We start from the raw sequence: 17500 nt of genomic DNA, 5'->3' as shown, positions 1-17500 counted from the left end.
AATAATTAATTTATTTACTACTTTTGTCAGAACTGGCTGGCCAGACCTGTCAGTTTGCAAAGAAAACGCAACAATTTGATCCCTCGCATTCTTCTCGAGGAGTATATATATCAACTTCGAAGTGTGTCAATTTGAAGACGTTGTAGAGTTAGTCCTTGCAAATGCCAGTCTGGCCGGTTTAGTTCTGTCAAATGGAAACCGTCCTAAGATTCCGAATTAGCCGTTCACAGGAACCCATGACCCGGAGCCTACAGCTCCCATACTGGGCCTATGTAACGGCATTTTTACAGACCGATCTATTTTTAGACTATCTTTTCCGGAAAAAACAAAGGCAGTTCCGGTTCGGTGACCCTATGACGTCAGCTTAATTTATTGTAATTGGACATCGGGCTCCTGTGGGAGTCTCATTCGCGGGAAATTCAACCTAAATATAAATCGGTCTGTGAAAACGCCGTTACGCGAACACAGTAGAGTTGTAGGCTCCGGGTCATGGGTTCCTGCCGTTGATGATTAGGCACAGAGCGGAATTGTTTCGGACATTTTATTTTTGTTAGAGAATGTAGAGTGGAGTTCGATAATGTTGTTCGACATGAACGCTTAATACGCCGTTCCAAGAATCAACCATTTGATGTTGAATCAAGTCATGTAGGGAGGGAAAGTCAAACGTGGACAAACCAAATCAGCTAACTCAGTGTTGTACCCAATTCAAACCCTTTGGGAATAGAATGTTTTGTTCCGGGTATTTTCATTTCATTTAAATGTGAACCACATTATAATGCAAATACAATTAGTTCTTTGGTAATTTAATTAGCTATTTTAGTTGATTTGTAGTCTTTTAACTGAAAAACCCCTTTTAGGGAGCTGCAATAAAATATGTATGTATGTATTTGAATTGGGTACAACATTGAGATATCTGATTTGGTCGATCGCTTCAATTTAGAGTCCTTCGCTCCATCATTACAGTAGAGAGTGCATGAACAGTGTTTCCAGCAATTTCAGTGTTTACATGATTTGTACACTTGAAGTTGTATCGTCTGAAGTCAAAGGACTAATGCACTCTATATCTCAAACAATAGGCCTCATTCACGATAGCCGCCATGTTGGTTTTAAAATTGTCACGCAAATTAGCAATGTGTTATGCTGGGGGGCAGACACTGGAAAAATGGCAAATAGCGGAAAATCGGCTCGTCGAAATATTGAAATAACATTTCTAAAAGTACATTTTAGAATTTATAATTAAGTACCTTTTATAATAATTTTATATCTTTTGATTGCCTTTGACATTTTGAGTTTCTACTTCGTTATCTGCTCATTTTTCATTAAAAAAAAGTTGAAGTAACTTTTGGAATCAATCTATTTTACTACTTAGGTGATAAACGTTTAATGAACGTGAAAGAAATCATCTGTGTGGCTAAAATGTTCGTTATAACCTCTCGAACTTATGTTGTTTGCCCCCTCAGAAATGTGTAGCAAATAGGCCATTTCCGAGTTCATGTCTGCCTCCTCTTCAAAACGAGTTTAAGTGCGAAGTATTTGGGATGGTAATTAGTTCTACTTTACATATGAATGAAAACTAATTTTCATAACAAAAACTTCGCACTTAGACTCGCTTGAAGAGGAGGCAGACATGAACTCGGAAATGGCCCATTTACATGATAATAGCAAATCCAACATGGTGGCCATCGTGAATAAGGTCTATTTAGAAAACATGGTTTGCAAACCAATCTCTAGAGACAGATAACAATGCTGCAATGTACAATTGCTGGTGGACGAACAGAAGGAGATAATGAGAGATCTTTTGTTTTCGTCCACCAACATGACGGCGATGACGTCACGTGAAAACCACCTATTGTATATAGCGATTGAAGAAATGCTAAATTTCGCATGAACGTTTTCCAAAAGATCTATATGGTCTCAATTCGAGCAAGGTTCCGAGCTTTGCAATGAGTGCTGTGCGAACTAAAACACCTTAATTTGCATTTTAACTCCGTCGTACGTCGCCAGTGCGCGAAATGCCAAAAGGAATTTTTAAAGCTGATAATTTTTGTGCTTAACACAGGGTCCACCGAAAGCTGAACAAAACTTCGATCCTAAACTAAGCGAAGTAGCAGAAATTCAGAAACTTCGTATGGAATACGAAGCGGGTATCAAGACGAACGAAGAACTTAAAAGGCTCTTGGAGAGCGAACGTGAAAAAACTCATGGCAGATCCAAATTATCGGATGAAACATTAGAACTAAGACTGCAGCTCGACGAATCATCTCAGCAGAATGACGAACTCAGACGAAGACTTAACGAAAGCGTCGGGTCGGAGCAAGAAATCAGCCGACTGAGACTCGAACTTCAAAACGCAACACAGGTGAATGACTCTCTGGGTTCGCAAATAAGAGAGTTGAACGAATCCTTCTCAAAATTAAAAGGAGTTAGAATGGAGGCCATCAAGCTACAGAAAGAGTTGCAAGATGCCAAGCGTCTAAATAAAACGCTGACGAATCAGCTTAAAGAGACACGGAAATCGGCGGAGGAAATCGGACGAGTTCGAAGGGAACTGAGAGAAGCGAAGATGATGAACGAACAACTCGGTAAACAACTGGCTGAGCTTCTCGATCATTCAGCAAAGATGAAAAACGAGGTTGAAAAGTAAGCAATCTTTTCTCTCAGTTAATTCAGTAAGTCGTATCTTTTTGCACATATATGGTGCATTTTTGGTTGTGGATATAATCGGTTGCACTTCTCAACATTTTGAAGGTAAGCGTATAATAACTCACAGCTAATGTTAAACAAGGAAAAAAGTGCTGTTAAAGCGCTACGGTGACCAAAAATCAATTATACTTTTTCTTAGTATTTCAAAACCATGTTAACTGAACACTAAGTCAAGTGAAGCTATGATCTTCGCAGTTATGAGCGCAATTTTTGCAATTGCGTAGAGAAGCCTGAAAAATTCAGGACTTCAACGGGGTTTGAACCCGTGACCTCGCGATTCCGGTGCGACGCTCTAACCAACTGAGCTATGAAGCCACTGACGTTGGGAGCTGGTCATTTGTGGGTTCTAATGGTCCCGTGAGGAATGAATCAATGATGAAATTGTATATGAAATGAATCATATATGAACTGCGGATATGAAATCAAGTGAAGCTATGATCTTCGCAGTTATGAGCGCAATTTTTGCAATTGCGTAGAGAAGCCTGAAAAATTCAGGACTTCAACGGGGTTTGAACCCGTGACCTCGCGATTCCGGTGCGACGCTCTAACCAACTGAGCTATGAAGCCACTGACGTTGGGAGCTGGTCATTTGTGGGTTCATTCTAACAAATGACCAGCTCCCAACGTCAGTGGCTTCATAGCTCAGTTGGTTAGAGCGTCGCACCGGAATCGCGAGGTCACGGGTTCAAACCCCGTTGAAGTCCTGAATTTTTCAGGCTTCTCTACGCAATTGCAAAAATTGCGCTCATAACTGCGAAGATCATAGCTTCACTTGATTTCATATCCGCAGTTCATATATGATTCATTTCATATACAATTTCATCATTGAACACTAAGTGACCGAAGTTTTAAGCCTTCACTTCAAAAAGACACCTGTTTATTTTGACTGAAATTAACCTAATTAATGGTCCGCCATTACTAACTTTAAAATTTTGAGAGAGCTACAATCATGAACAAAAGTGTTGGGAAGGTAGCATAACCCCCGCCCTCCCCCCCTTCCATCCTCCCCCTCCCCCCCCCTTCCCCCCTTTCCTCCCCCCTCCCCCCCTTTTCCTCTTCCCCTCCCCCCCCTTCCCCATATCAATATTGGATTTTCCACGAAACAAAATCGTGACTTTTCTTCCAACACTGAATATGGGGGGAGGGGGTGGGGCCATTAGAGCATGGTATTTTCCAAATAGTACAGCCAATAGTTAGAATAATCGAATTAGGTGTGAAGTGAAGTGATGCGCGCAACCTTCCAAACAACGTCTTACCACGATTGTTGATCGAGGGTAAGATGACGTCAAAGGCCCACTAGTTTAAAAATGCAATGCATGTGCACGCGCCTAATTAATATGCAGCACGGGAGTTTCGGCTGCTTTCAGACTTTTGAACTCGTGTTTTGCATGTATAATAAGCTGCGTTTACACGCTGCAATTTTAAGTTAGTGAGTTTTTGATGTCATCTTATCCTCGGTCCAACCCTCTGAGTTCCAATCGGTCAGTCTTGAACGTGAATAATGGCGGACCGTGAAATCCTAAACTTACACTCGAAGAAAACAGGCTTTGGATAAAATTCGAAGCCCAAGATTTTCCAGTCAGGTGTCAAGCAAACACGCTTTCAAAAATCTGAAGGAAAAAGGGAAGTGAATTTTTTGCTCATAGTAGCACTTTAACAAAAACCAGTAACTAATTAATAGCGCGTGAGGTGTTATTACACTGTGAAAGAATCGCAAATTACAGCAAGTTCTGGTGTTTTAATACCTCTTGAATTCCTGTCGAGTCACGATAAAATCTCCGTGAATTTTTGATCTGGGAGAGAATAGAATCAGTGCCTTTACAACCAAGATAGCACGCAGCTCTTTACAATCTCTAATTTCATTGGATCTGTATAGGACACACCTCTGTTGTGTTTAGGGTTGGGGTCAATATTGTTTCCGTTGTCTTTTTTGAGTCCTTTTTTTTTAACCAATCACGAGACTCGTTGTAAGAGCTGCGTCGTGACCCTGACATCCTTCCCCTTGCTTCCACCTTTCAAAAAAAAAACAAAAAAAACCAAACAAACAAACAGTTTCCAGCTTTACATCACGTGTCAGTTTTTTTCTACTGGTAAACCACTGTTCAGTGGATAAGTGAATTGTTTGTTATGGCGCTTTGTCACTTGGTAGTGGGTAATTAGGTGGACAGCGCCGCTATCCACCTTTCAAGCAACGCACTAAGCATGTATTTTTTTCCTTACTATAAGAACCAGTTTGAATTCGAACGGATTACGATGTTTATCACCACAAAAAAATAAATTTAATAATGAACTTTATTTTATTTTCAAGTCTTCTACGAGCGCGCAAGGGAAGATGGGAGGGGAAGGCGTCAATACTGAACTGGTTTAACAAAAAAACTGATATTGAACCCATTGCTTGACTGGTCGTGGATCAAACTAGGACAAGTTCCCTAATCGTTCAATGGTAACAGAAGAGTAAATTTTAATTTTTTGGAGAAAGGTCCTAATGCAACAAAATATGTTTTGGGCAAGTGCAAGGAATTCATGTAGCAGGAAAGTGTTTTCTAGTAATGGGCACTTAAATTTATATTCCCATACGTGTCTTTTTTTGTTTTTGTTTTATTCAGGTCACAACTTGAACTTCAGGAAAAAGATGAAGTGATCAAAACATTAGAACTCGATCTTCAATCCAAACCTGAGATGCATTCAGTCGCATTGTCGCCATTTTCAAGTCCTTCACCCCCCAAACGATATGGACAAACACAGACTAGTCCCAGTGGACACGAAAACAGCCTGGTGAAGGTAAGGACAACATAAAGATGAGAGGCGGGAAGATAGGCATTCAGTCGCCATTCACGCCATCGTGTCGTCAGTCCAATAATCATTCAATCAGTTTTGATTGACGGTAGTTTTCAATCAAGACGACATTCTTTCCTTCAAGTTAGTTTGTCCGAAATGCTGTCGTTTTAACACTTCAGTTTGCACATCATGTGTTAGTTTTTTTCTGATCTCTTTTGTTCTTTTGATTCTGTTGTAATCATTTTACATTAGGATTTTAGGGAACAGTATACTCATTTAGGTGGGTGGTGTTTTTTTTGTAACTCCACCTGCCTTTGAGCGAATATTTTGAATAAATAAATAAATAAATTTATAAATAGATTTTTGATCATCGTAGTTATGAACGTTACTCAAGAAGTAACAAAAAAAGACTGGAAATTTCAGGTCTGAACGGGATTTGAGTAGGCCATTTCCGAGTTGCTGTTTGTCTCGGTTTCAAAGCGAGTCTTGGTGCTCAACTATTGTAAGGGAAATGAGTTTGATTTGCATAAGAATACGCAAATCATTTCCATTTGAATGGTTGTGCACCAGGACTCGCTTTGAAACTGAGGCATGCAGCAACTCGGAAATGGACTATTGGATGCGGGAGAAGCTGGCAGAAAGGATCGAAGTTTCGAAATATAGTAACTGACGGCTCGTTCACTCTTGATTTTTTCCTTAGCAATCGATTACCGCATTACCGGAAAAGGAGTCTGCAGCCGACTCAATGGAAAAGCTTCACCAGATGAACAGAATGCTGTTAGGAGAAAACCAGCTCCTGAGGAGTAAACTGAAAGACAGCGACAAACTGAACAACACTCTAAGGAATGAAAACAGGATGATGTCTAAACTGCACAATCAGTCAACACAAGCACAGGCCACGAGCGACAAGCAACCTTCAACAGAAGACCTAATGGCTGCGTTTTTGGCGGAGATGAGAGAGCTGCGATTGCGTTTAGAGGATAGTATTCGCACCAATGATGCATTGCGAGCTCAGCTGGAGAAACGGTTGTTGACTGACGGGGGTGGTGAGGGCAGCTCTCTTAATGAGACGGATAAGATCATTCTGATTCGAGAGAACGACTCCCTGCGATCAGAGCTTCTTGAGAAAGATCGAATGAATCAAAAATTAAAGAAAGCGATCGATGGGTTGAAACAAGAACAAGCGCGGTGAGTAAATCGTACCCGTTAGGGACGACGGACAGAGGCCATTTTTGTGAAGGGCTGGGAGGAGAACGGGGGGTGGGGAAGTTGTTTATCTGAAGGCGGTTTGTGTGTTCAGAGCGGGATTGAATTCCGGCCGGTGCATGCAACTTCCTTCAGTTAAATCCAACGTTCTAACCATCGGACCATGCTGCTTCGTCAAATAAAATACTGAAGAAGTGTGTGGCTGCCTATTCATCGTGTCAGCTTAAACGTTATGTCAATGCTTGTCTGGCAAGTGAGCAACATCTTTATTGGCTGAGAAGAAATGTGATCATGCGTTTGAACCACACTTAGTAATAACCAAGTGGTTCCCTTCTGTAACTTCGAGTTCTCTATCAGATTCTTTTAACTCTGAAAAGTTTTGTTTAGATTTTTAAGTGGATTGCGTATGACTTCCTCTGTAAACAAAAGCATTTTTGCCTTAGCCGTACGTTTATTTAATGAAGACGCGACATTAAATAAATGTTTGCCGTGCGTATTTCAGAAATAAGAGCATTGTTTTTGTTCTTATTAACGCAGGGATATAGATCAAGTGAATCTCCTCCGTCAGCAGCTTGTGGAAAGTACGAAAGTATCTGAAAACCTAAGAAAGGAACTTACGGTGTACGAGAAACTTTATAAACTGACTATTGAAGGCAGGAGCATTGAAGTACAGACAGAGGGTAGGATTTGCTTGTTTACTTGTGATTCATTCAGTTTGATTCAGTGCTCTAGTCAAATGAAGTGGGGGAACCTTTATCTATGCACGGTGATGTTTAGGGCTTGTGGGTTGTTTATGGAGAGAAATAATTCAAATCAATAGGAGAAAGATTAAGAACCCCGATTGATATGAGTAATTTCTCAAGTTGGAGCCTGTTTCTTTCTCCGGGTTGTTTTTGCAGTGAATAATAACTTTATCAATTAATGTAAATGTAAATGTAAAAAAAAACATGTAAATGCTTTGTTTATAGTGGAAGTCCACTAAGCTATCAAGCTAGTTTACAGGCACCCCACTTCTAACAATATGAAAGAAACAATTCAAAGTTAACAGAAACATTATTAAGAACCCCAACTGGCGGCGGGCAACCAGTTGGCTGTTTACAAAGCGTGGTAGAGTTGAATCCGGGACAACCGGAAACAAATCCTAACCAGAGGTTAGAACGGGATTTGAACCCAGAGCAGCCGCATGCAACCCCAACGCCCTAACCACTCGACCACGCTGCCTCCTATTGATAAGTACGTGAGTAATCACTTTTTAAGTTTCGCGCTGCTGAAGCGGAACATAAGTCCTCTACTGATTGGGAAACTACAAATCAAATAATGCCAGGACAAGACAAGTGTTGCTTTTAAATGACAAGGGAAAAACGGAGCCTGACTCGGAGAAAATCTTCTCGCAACAGAGAAGAGAACCAACAAACGCAACCCGCATGTGACGCCGAGTCCGCCGGGAAATCGAACCCCGGTCACATTGAATGAAAGGAAGTGCTCACAACACCACTTTAACCCTCCTCAAACAGGAGGATTGGAGGCAGTGAGTCCGTGTGGTCCAGTGGTTAGGGCGCTGGCCTTGAGATCCGGAGATCCGGAGATCCGGGTTCAAGACCCGCTCTGACCACTCGTTGAATTTGTTCCTGGTTGTCCCTGGTTCAACTTCCCAGCTGCACTTGTAAATAACCAACTGGTTTGCCTCCGGCCTGTCGGGATTCTGTTCCGTCGTTTCGTTGTATTCTATTGTTCCTTTGGGGAGCGGTCAATTAAGTATGTATAAGTATAAGTATACACTTTAACCCTTCCCAAACAGGAGGGTTGGAGTTAATTAACGGTTGATTTGGTTAATCCACTCTTTCAATCAGCATCATGTTGAAACAGATGACGAAACATGCAGTGAAGCGACTGCCCGCGGCTGTTAACCCATTCACGCCCCAGGAAAACCCCGTTGACGAGTATAGAAACGTCTGGCGTTAGACAGAGTAAGATCTTTTACGTCTCATCCCCAGGGGCCAATGGTTTAAGCTGTGCGCATGTCTCTGCTGCTAACAGAGTGCTTCGTGAAGAGCGATGGTAAACTTCAAACCGGCTAAACCAGCTTCGGATCAGATGGATGATCCTAAAGCAAAACGATCCAACTCTTTTTTCTTTAAGAAGAGGTTTTCAAAAATTCATTAGAGACTGCGATAAATTCTTAAACGTAAAGTAGCGAAACCAACTAAGTTTAACAGACGAAATTAAGAGGCTTAATATCTTTCGCAGGCCAAAGTTACGGTAGAGAAGGACCAAGAAGTCCAAATAGCGATCCGCAACAAGATGCCCTGTCGCTGTTGTTGGCTGAAATCCGCAGTTTACGGATTCAACTCGAGAAAAGCATACAGACCAATAATGCGCTGCGGCTAAAGCTCGAGGAACAACTGGGACGACCTCCGGATTCACCTTCCCAGTCCCCAAGCAGATCTCATACCACCGTCATCCGTGAACTGAACTTCTCGAAGGGGAAGGGTGTGGATGATGATGAATCCGTTGGATCGGCTAAAGGTGAGCACTAAAGCAACCGCTGACACGGCACCAAGTTTTTAACACACTTCAGCCGTACATCCCACACGAAGCCAAGTGCGTATTTGTTTTGAAAAAAAGATGAATTTTCATTTTCACTAGCCAGCCTGGCAGACGTATTTCCGGTTATCGTTTCTCTCCACCGAAAAGTTATTTTCATTGGAGAGAAACTATAACCGGAAATACGTCTGCCACGCAGGCTACATTTTCACTAATTGTGATCAAAAAAATTTCGCTGTTACTTGTTATGAAAGGGGCCGGAGACAAATCACTAATTCACCTGACACATATTTGCACCTTATTAAAAGAAAAGGGTGCTATAGTTACAATTAATGGGCGCATTCTTTCCTTTTTCGCAAATTGATAAAGAAGACTCTTGCGATAAATTTGGATAACCCCTGATGAAGACAGGAGCGTCGAAACGTTCGGCCTTAATAGACCTAATCAGCTACTTCAATGTTATACCCATTTCGAGTCTCCCGGAATTAAGATTCTTTGTCACATTGTGTATTGTATTTGCTGTATAAGGTAGAATTCACGTTTAAGTGATATGGAAATACCTGGAACAAAACATTTTACTCACAAAGGGAACTGGGTACAACATTGAGTTAGCCGATTTGGTCTAGCTTCATTCAAATTTCTTCAGACCGATGTACATTTGTAGCATCAAACTATGTCTAAATAACTAATTTCTAACGCATTGAATCGTTTCACCACTGTCTTTCACTTGTCTGTGTTAAATGTACACAATTTAGATTAGTGAGATTAGTAATTTTTTTCATACCCAGTCAGAACAATCGAAGATACCAACTCTTACCGTGAATTGATCGAATTAGATCATGATAACACTTGTATGGTTCTGACGTTTTTCACAGCTCTTGAAAACGGAAGCACATCCAGTGAAGATGGAAGAGTCGTGGATCAACTTGAGGAAAAATTAAACGCTATCAACAAGTTCAATTGCAACTGATGTGTACAACAGCATCGTATCAAGCTCGCAGATACTGCACCTTTAGCTGCTAAATAAAGACAATTTACCACACGAATTTAGGGAAGAACCAATAGAGGAGACAGCTTAAGGGGTCCTCTTTTAGCGGTTTATAAATGTGACGGTCGGTTTAGCTATTTTGCCCATCATATTTCCTCTCAGACGTTTCAGTTGAACGAATGGCCAAACATTGAATGCTTTTCTAGCACAGGCAAGACTGAAGGTCGACCCTTCCGAGCTCAACGTGTCATCTTCATTTATGATAGAACTCCAGCTCACCATAGCCTTGTCTATCTCTTGTCCCATTACTGAACTAAAAAAAAAAGAGATGATTTCCTTAATCATACTATTAATTTTATTTTTACAGACCGACAGCCTTGCGCCTGTTGAGAATATTTTAAAAATTGTGCTGGAATGCAAGGAACTGTTAAACGAGCTTAAAGTGAATCCACCATCTTGGATTGCATCAGCGAATTGCGAGAAGGATGTAGAGGTAGGAATCGTCGGCGATTGGCGACGGCTGCATGAATTAGCTTTGCGCGAAGATAGGCTTATTTGATTATCTGTGTCTTTTGTGATTGGCCAAGACAATTGATTTGGCTTTGGTGTCACGATACTCAATGTAAGCTCTATTGTGCTCGTTTTGTTGTGACAATTATATTAGTACACAAATGAAACGGTTGTTGCTGTATTTGTTGGTTTTAATGTTTTATCTTTTATACTATTAAGGAACAGCTACCCACCTTTCCTTCAATCACTTTGAACTTTTCTCAAACTTTTCGTTGCCTTTAGAGTGAGAGTCTCAAACTTGAGATTGCAAAATTAAAGCGTCGACTTCTCATCCAAGAAGATATAATTAAAAAAGCTTGTGAGAGGCTTGAGGTAGGTGGTTTGGTATACATTCTCGTCGCATTTTCCTTCTCGCAAGGAGACTGAAAATGCCATATGTTATTGGAAATTTAGTGCTGCTTAGGCGTTGGTGCGAAAATATCGGGTCAGTACCAATCTTTTACAACTACGGTTTTCACGACTGGTTCAGAAATCAAGAGACGAGTAAATTTACAACAAAATAATATGCACCTTGGCCTTGACACTTTCTAGTTGAACTACTAAATGTCGAGTGAAACAAGGTGTATTTTCAATTACGGTGAAAAAAAGTTTCAGCGATTGAAATTGCTTAAGATATTTTAAAGGGGCTATGTCACGTTATTTTAGGGTGTTTATGGGAAATCTGAAGTTAAATCGCGAGTTTAAAACTTGAAAATGGTAACGTGGAATCTTTTACTGATAAAATTACCGTTACATCACAAACAATTTCAGTGATTCTGAGCAAAAACGGCCTTTACCCAGGTGATTTGCCTTCAACTTGAAAAACGTCGGGCCGACTTTTTTCAAGATTACCCAAGTGCAATCCGTTTCAATTTGTCCCTTTGAGTCCATCCATTCTTCTCTTTCCTTTTACTGTATTTATCTTATGTTTAACAGTTTTAAGTGGTTATTGCAATGTTCCGTTCTACTTTTTGGGCATTTTGGGTGCCATGAAATATCATTGTTTTGCGTGACATAGCCCCTTTAACATGTCTTCTCAATGAACAGTCTTTAGGTTGACACGCCCTATCGTTTTTTCGAGCCAAAGTTAGGGTTTACCTAGCAATCCAGTCTTTGCATTTTATAGGTTGACCTTAGCCTCGTGCGGGAGGTCACGGGTTCATACCTCTCGGCCAGACTTTTTATTTTAAATTTCATATATTTGAACTAATGAATGGACATGAAATAAGGGTTGGAAAGATATTGTTGTACGCGACGACATCCTCTAAAATCGTACGCGTGTTCCAAACAGGGCAAACGGTTTTTTTTTCCAGCCCCCCTCGTGCTAATGCGAACGGCCCTCAAACGGGGATTTTCTAATTGGTGTTACAATGAAAGAGCTTGGGAGATCATACTGATCATATGATCAAGAGCAATGGTCTGCTGACATGATGGTAAATTTGACCGTTTTCAATAGGCAATTAAAATTCTCGCCATTTGTATAAATTGCATAATTTTCATGCATACCTGCTTTAAATGATATGAAAATGCAAGGTAATGGAAACTTAAAACAAGGCACTCATCTTTTCTGTCCTCTGTCTATTCTTTCTCTTTCTTTTCTGTTTAGCTTCCTAACTCTGACATTCAGCGGCCTTCTTTGCATTTACGGTAACAATTCTTGTCTAACGTTCCAAAGCGATTGCGTCTTTTAATTCTTTAACCAGTGTAACCTGTCTAAACTGCTAGTACAATAAACCGTGTCTGGGTTAATTGGTTAGAATTAATCTTCTGATTCTTAAAGTAACAGAGACTCAACATAAATAATTGCCATCAACATAATTGCAGGTGCTATCAGATGACCGACCTTAACTTGTAATCCAATAACCAAACTGTCAACAGTTTTGTAATTTGGAGTGAAGAGTGTTTTCATTCCCCTGATCAGAAGCCTTTGATTAACTGAAGCAAAAGAAATATTTGCCATCAACAGCAGATGTTAAATGGAATATTGGCCTTTAAACTGAGTTTCATTTGATGCCTGTGCAAGAATAGAGTTTCGCGGAGAATCCTAAGGACTTGCAGTTCTAGAGTAAAACAAGAATTTATGCTATTCAGTCAGAAATAGTGTTCACAGGAACACGAGAGAACGACTAGTGTCCCATTTGAAATCTACACAAATTTTGCAGGCTCTCACGTTTCGCCAGTAGTTATGGGCCGGGTTGTTCAAAGCCCAGTTAAGCTAACCCAGGGTTAGCGAGAATTTTGAGTTTAAATTTGCAACTGTTTGGTGAGTTTTTCTGTTTATATTGTTTCTCCTTCAGTTTTGAGTTTGAATAATCTCAAACTACCCAAAACATAAGCAGCGAAAAACATTTTTAAGCACAAAAAATTAATACTTCGGTTAACTTTCAACCCTGGGTTAGCACTAGCGGGCTCTCGAACAACCCGGCCATGATCTAGAAGCCGTAATTATTCTAGAGTGGGTCTTTTCTCGATAATTCAATTTCACCTTCTCTCTGTTCTGTCCTTCGCTGGACAACCTACTACAAGACAAGACAAGCTCTACTTGTACTCAAGAACTAGCATCTTAAGAATTTCATTACAGGAGTATTTAAGACTACGGGCAGCATCAGTTATGACAGTACTACACGTGAAGTACAGTAGGGTCAGTTGATGCCTGTCAGTATGCACTTCCCTTTCTATCCAGCTGGAAACTTTGATCCTTCTCCTGGTTTGATTAAGGATTTTTTGTATTAAATTTGGGATTTTCTGCTTCCGTCAGGGCACAAATAAAGTCAAGGAAAACATGCGAGCAGAGGTTATTGACAAATGTAAGTATTCGCTGACACTGATTCACATTGGCTCACTTGGTTGAGCATCGGACGAGACCGGGCACACCAGGATCAGTAGAATCGGTAGAAGCGCTGCCTTTGTAATGAAATCTGCATGCAAATGGTCAGCTTATAGTTTTCTAGTCATGTTGATAAAAATAAGATGGACTGTAGGGCACTTCTCGAAATACTTCAATCATCATGTAACCTTGCGGGATGCTGAAGGGCCTGCAAACGTTTTGCACAAAGTAGGGGCACGGCGTCCCCCTTGCGTTCGTCCGTCCTTTAGTGGTATACCATGTTTCATTGCTTAAATCCACGGAGATAGTAGGTACGATGATAAATAAAAGAAACGGATAAGATGATGGTCTGCGGTTTATTAACTAAGTATTAAAGCTACACTAGTAGCCTCTCATCGCTTATGAGAGAACAGTCCTTGAATTCACCTTGTGCTGTGTAAACTTTCTTCTTTAATTGAACCGGTTAGTGTAAAATGGAGATAGCAAGAAACGACCCAAACCCTAACCTCATGCTTGATCATCGTTTTGGGCCTGATTAGGGATAAGGTAGCCTGCGCGCAGACAGTGTATTTGAACTGGAACGCTCACAGCGTTGCCATTAGGAAAGGATTTCGTTTTTTTCCAGATGTCTGCATTTTACACTGACCGTTATTCGTTCGTTTGAACTAGAACTTGAAAGTAAAAGCTAAATGTTCTTAATGCCGTCGTTGCTCGATGATCTGTTCGTCTAAAATTCTCCTTGTATTGCTTGAAAGTTAATCATTGATAAAATACTCATGATAGCGGACACCTTCATCAATCCGCTGATTTCACTACGCCCGACGCTGGCTCGTTTTTAAATGTTAAACTAATACTCACACAACTAAAAAAAAATATATGTGTTATACTAAGGCAAAGGGTTTCAATGAGGTATTGTGTGACTTAGGTCCAAAATGTCAGATTTAGAATGCTATTGTCTTTAAATAAAAACGGAAAATAGGGTTTCAGAAATCTTTCTCTCTGCTCGAGAATGGTATGTTTCGTCGTCACCATCGTAATACTGCATACCTTGAAATGCAAACGTTCTTTGAAATCTAGTTTGAGACGAAAAACGTTAGGACAGGACGCATGTCTCTGATCAACTTGGTCTTGTGTCAAATTACGGCTGGTTTTGCTAATTTACAAATGGTAAACGTTTCAACGTTTACTATAAAGTTACAGTTGCACACGGGAGAATTTGTAAGAGTCGCACGAGGCAATAGCCGAGTGGACTCTAGCTTCTTGAGTGCAAAGCAAATCTCCCAAGTACAACTATAACTCGATAGTACACGCTGAACCCTTACTATTTGTTTCGTGGCCTTCTTTGAATGCCTCTCGCTCATTAACTCTTCGAGCTGGCTTTCACCTAGGCTTGCAAATGGTGGTTCAGGTAAAATACCCGCAAACTGGTTAAAAATGACATTTTAAAGTCTTTTCTTCATGAAGCTGTGATGAAATTTCAGCATTTCTGGCGGGAGACTTGTCGGTCATTGTAATTTGCGGAAACCACATTTTTTTTTCCCGGCGCACGCGTCAGTGTTTTCGTCCAACACCAATGGCCGCCATTTTAGTATTCTTTTGTTGCCTTGGAAATTGGCCCTTTTGGCCTCGCTTTCAAAGGTAAAATTCGAAAGAATATTTAACCTTGAACGAGGACAAACTAGAGAGTCAATTTGCCATCAAACAAAAGAGTACTAAAATGGCGGCCATTTTGGAATAAGTTGTGTGGGCAAATATGAAATATGTAATTGAGCAGTCAGAGCGCGCACTTTACTTTTGTTGTATTATAAAGTTACTTAACCTGTGCATCAAAGGCGAAATGGACAGACAAAAATGGTAAAGCACGCGTGATATTATTGAGAACATTTATCTTGACAACAAGGAATTTATTTTTTTTGGTCTTCATTTTATGACCTTTAATGACAGAAATCAAGTAAAAAGCGTTTTTTTTTTCTCTTTCTTTTTAGTATCGCGATCGCATCAAGTCCTGAGAGGTGCCAGGGAAAGACTAGAGGTGAGTAGCCTGTCATATTTTTATTATTTTTTTGTGAGAGGAGAAAACCATCAATCACACTACGCAGAAGAGGAGGCGGTGTGGTCCAGTGGTTCTAAGGGCTTTGGCTTTGTTTCCGGTTGTCCCGGGTTCAAATCCCGGTCTAGCCTCTGGTTTGGCTTTGTTTCCGGTTGTCCCGGGTTCAAATCCCGTTCTAGTCTCTAGTTTGGCCTTGTTTCCGGTTGTCCCGGGTTCAACTCTACCATGCCTTGTAAATAGCCAACTGGTTGCTTCCTTCCAGTAGGGGTTCTTAATCATGTTTCTTTTAAATTATTAAAAGTGGGGTGCCTGTGAACTAGCTTGATAGCTAAGTGCACTTCCACTATAAACAAAGCATGTAAATTTTACATTTTAGAATCTATTGAGGTTCTCAAGAGCATGTGAAAGAATTAGTGATTCGTTTTAAATGGCAGCAAAGAAGCGGGAAACGATATGCAAAATGTAGCTTCCCAAGCAAATGCTGATGTGTTGTTTTGTTTTTCAGGATCGAGTGCACACAAGAAAAGGAAACAAATAAATCGCCTCACAGTTATTGAAGTGTTAAAAAATCATTGTAAAATAAATTTGCTGACTATGAAAGCGACATTCAATTTGTACAAAATTAATTAAACAGACAGAAAAGTATTTTTCTATCAATAAGTTTAACATTTGTTAGCATTCTTTATGGTATCAAACACGTTAAGTGTTATTCTAACAACTTCGTTTCCAGTTCCCTTCGAGGTGGCCCCACCCCAAAGCGACGGGAAAGATCCTAGGAAAAGAGGCTGATATTTACAACGGCTCATTTCAGTCCTTGCTGTGTGTAAGATAAATTCGGTCATTTGGGGTAAAGTTTTATTTGGTAAGTTTAGTGGGTTAAGAAACCGCTTAGACAAGCTAAGCTTTGTCTTGTGATGAAACGCTGAAAACAAAATTTTCACCAGAATATTTTGCTCTTACCGCGAAAATGACTTTTATTTTAAGTGCTACTATAATAAAAAGACAATTCCTTTTTTCCCTTCAAATTCTGAAAGTGTGTTTGCTTAACACCTAACCAGCAAAAATTTGAGCTTTGATTTTTATCCAAAGGCTGTTTTACTTTGGGTGTAAGTCATGGATTTCACGGTCCACCATAGACCTAATCGGCGAACTGAATGTTGTACCCAATTCAAATCTCCCGCGGTATTAAGATTCTTTATGTATTGTATTTAAATGATATGGAAATACCAGGAACAAAACGTTTTATTCCCTAAGGGTTTGAATTGGGTTCAACGTTGAGTTAGCCGATAGAGCGTTTCACTCACGTGACCAGCAGCCATATTGGATTACTGAAACAAAAGAAAGTATTTGCATCAAAATAGAGTTCAATTCCCAGAGGATTAGTTTGGTACACCATTTCTTTGTTTTGGAACACCAACATGGCCGCCGTGACGTCACGTGAAAAAGCTCTATTAGGTCTATTACTCACGTTTAAAACTGACTGATTGACCTCGAAGGGTTGGATCTAGGAAAAAATGACGTCATTTACTCGCAAGTTTAAAATCCAGCTAATTATAAATGCAAAACACTGAAAGCCCGAAACTACGGTGCAGCATATTAATTCAGCCGCCTACACACGCATTGCGTTCTTAAACTTATGAGTCTGACGTCATTTTCTCCTCGATCCAGCTCTCTCAAGAGCATGTAGTTAAAACAGACCATAAAGTCAAAATAAAGAGGTGTCTTTTTTAAATCAAGGCTTAAAACCTGGGTCTCTTGGTGTTTACATTAACTGTTTTTGAAATCCAAAGAAAAAGGATTGATTTTTTGGTCCTGGTAGCACTTTAAACGTATCGAAGAAAAAATAGTGTTATTT

At 40.2% G+C, this 17500-nt stretch overlaps 1 pseudogene; it reads left to right on the top strand.

The window, feature by feature from the left end:
* The window catches only part of LOC138021668 (putative leucine-rich repeat-containing protein DDB_G0290503), a 58895-nt pseudogene extending 41514 nt beyond the window's left edge, over positions 1-17381 (top strand).
* Positions 17382-17500: the final 119 nt, after the last annotated feature.

Source organism: Montipora capricornis, chromosome 2 (genome assembly GCF_036669925.1).
Source record: "Montipora capricornis isolate CH-2021 chromosome 2, ASM3666992v2, whole genome shotgun sequence".
NCBI classification, from domain to species: domain Eukaryota; kingdom Metazoa; phylum Cnidaria; class Anthozoa; order Scleractinia; family Acroporidae; genus Montipora; species Montipora capricornis.
The sequence above is the reverse complement of the archived record's forward strand: the minus strand, read 5'-3'. Positions and strand labels throughout refer to the sequence as shown.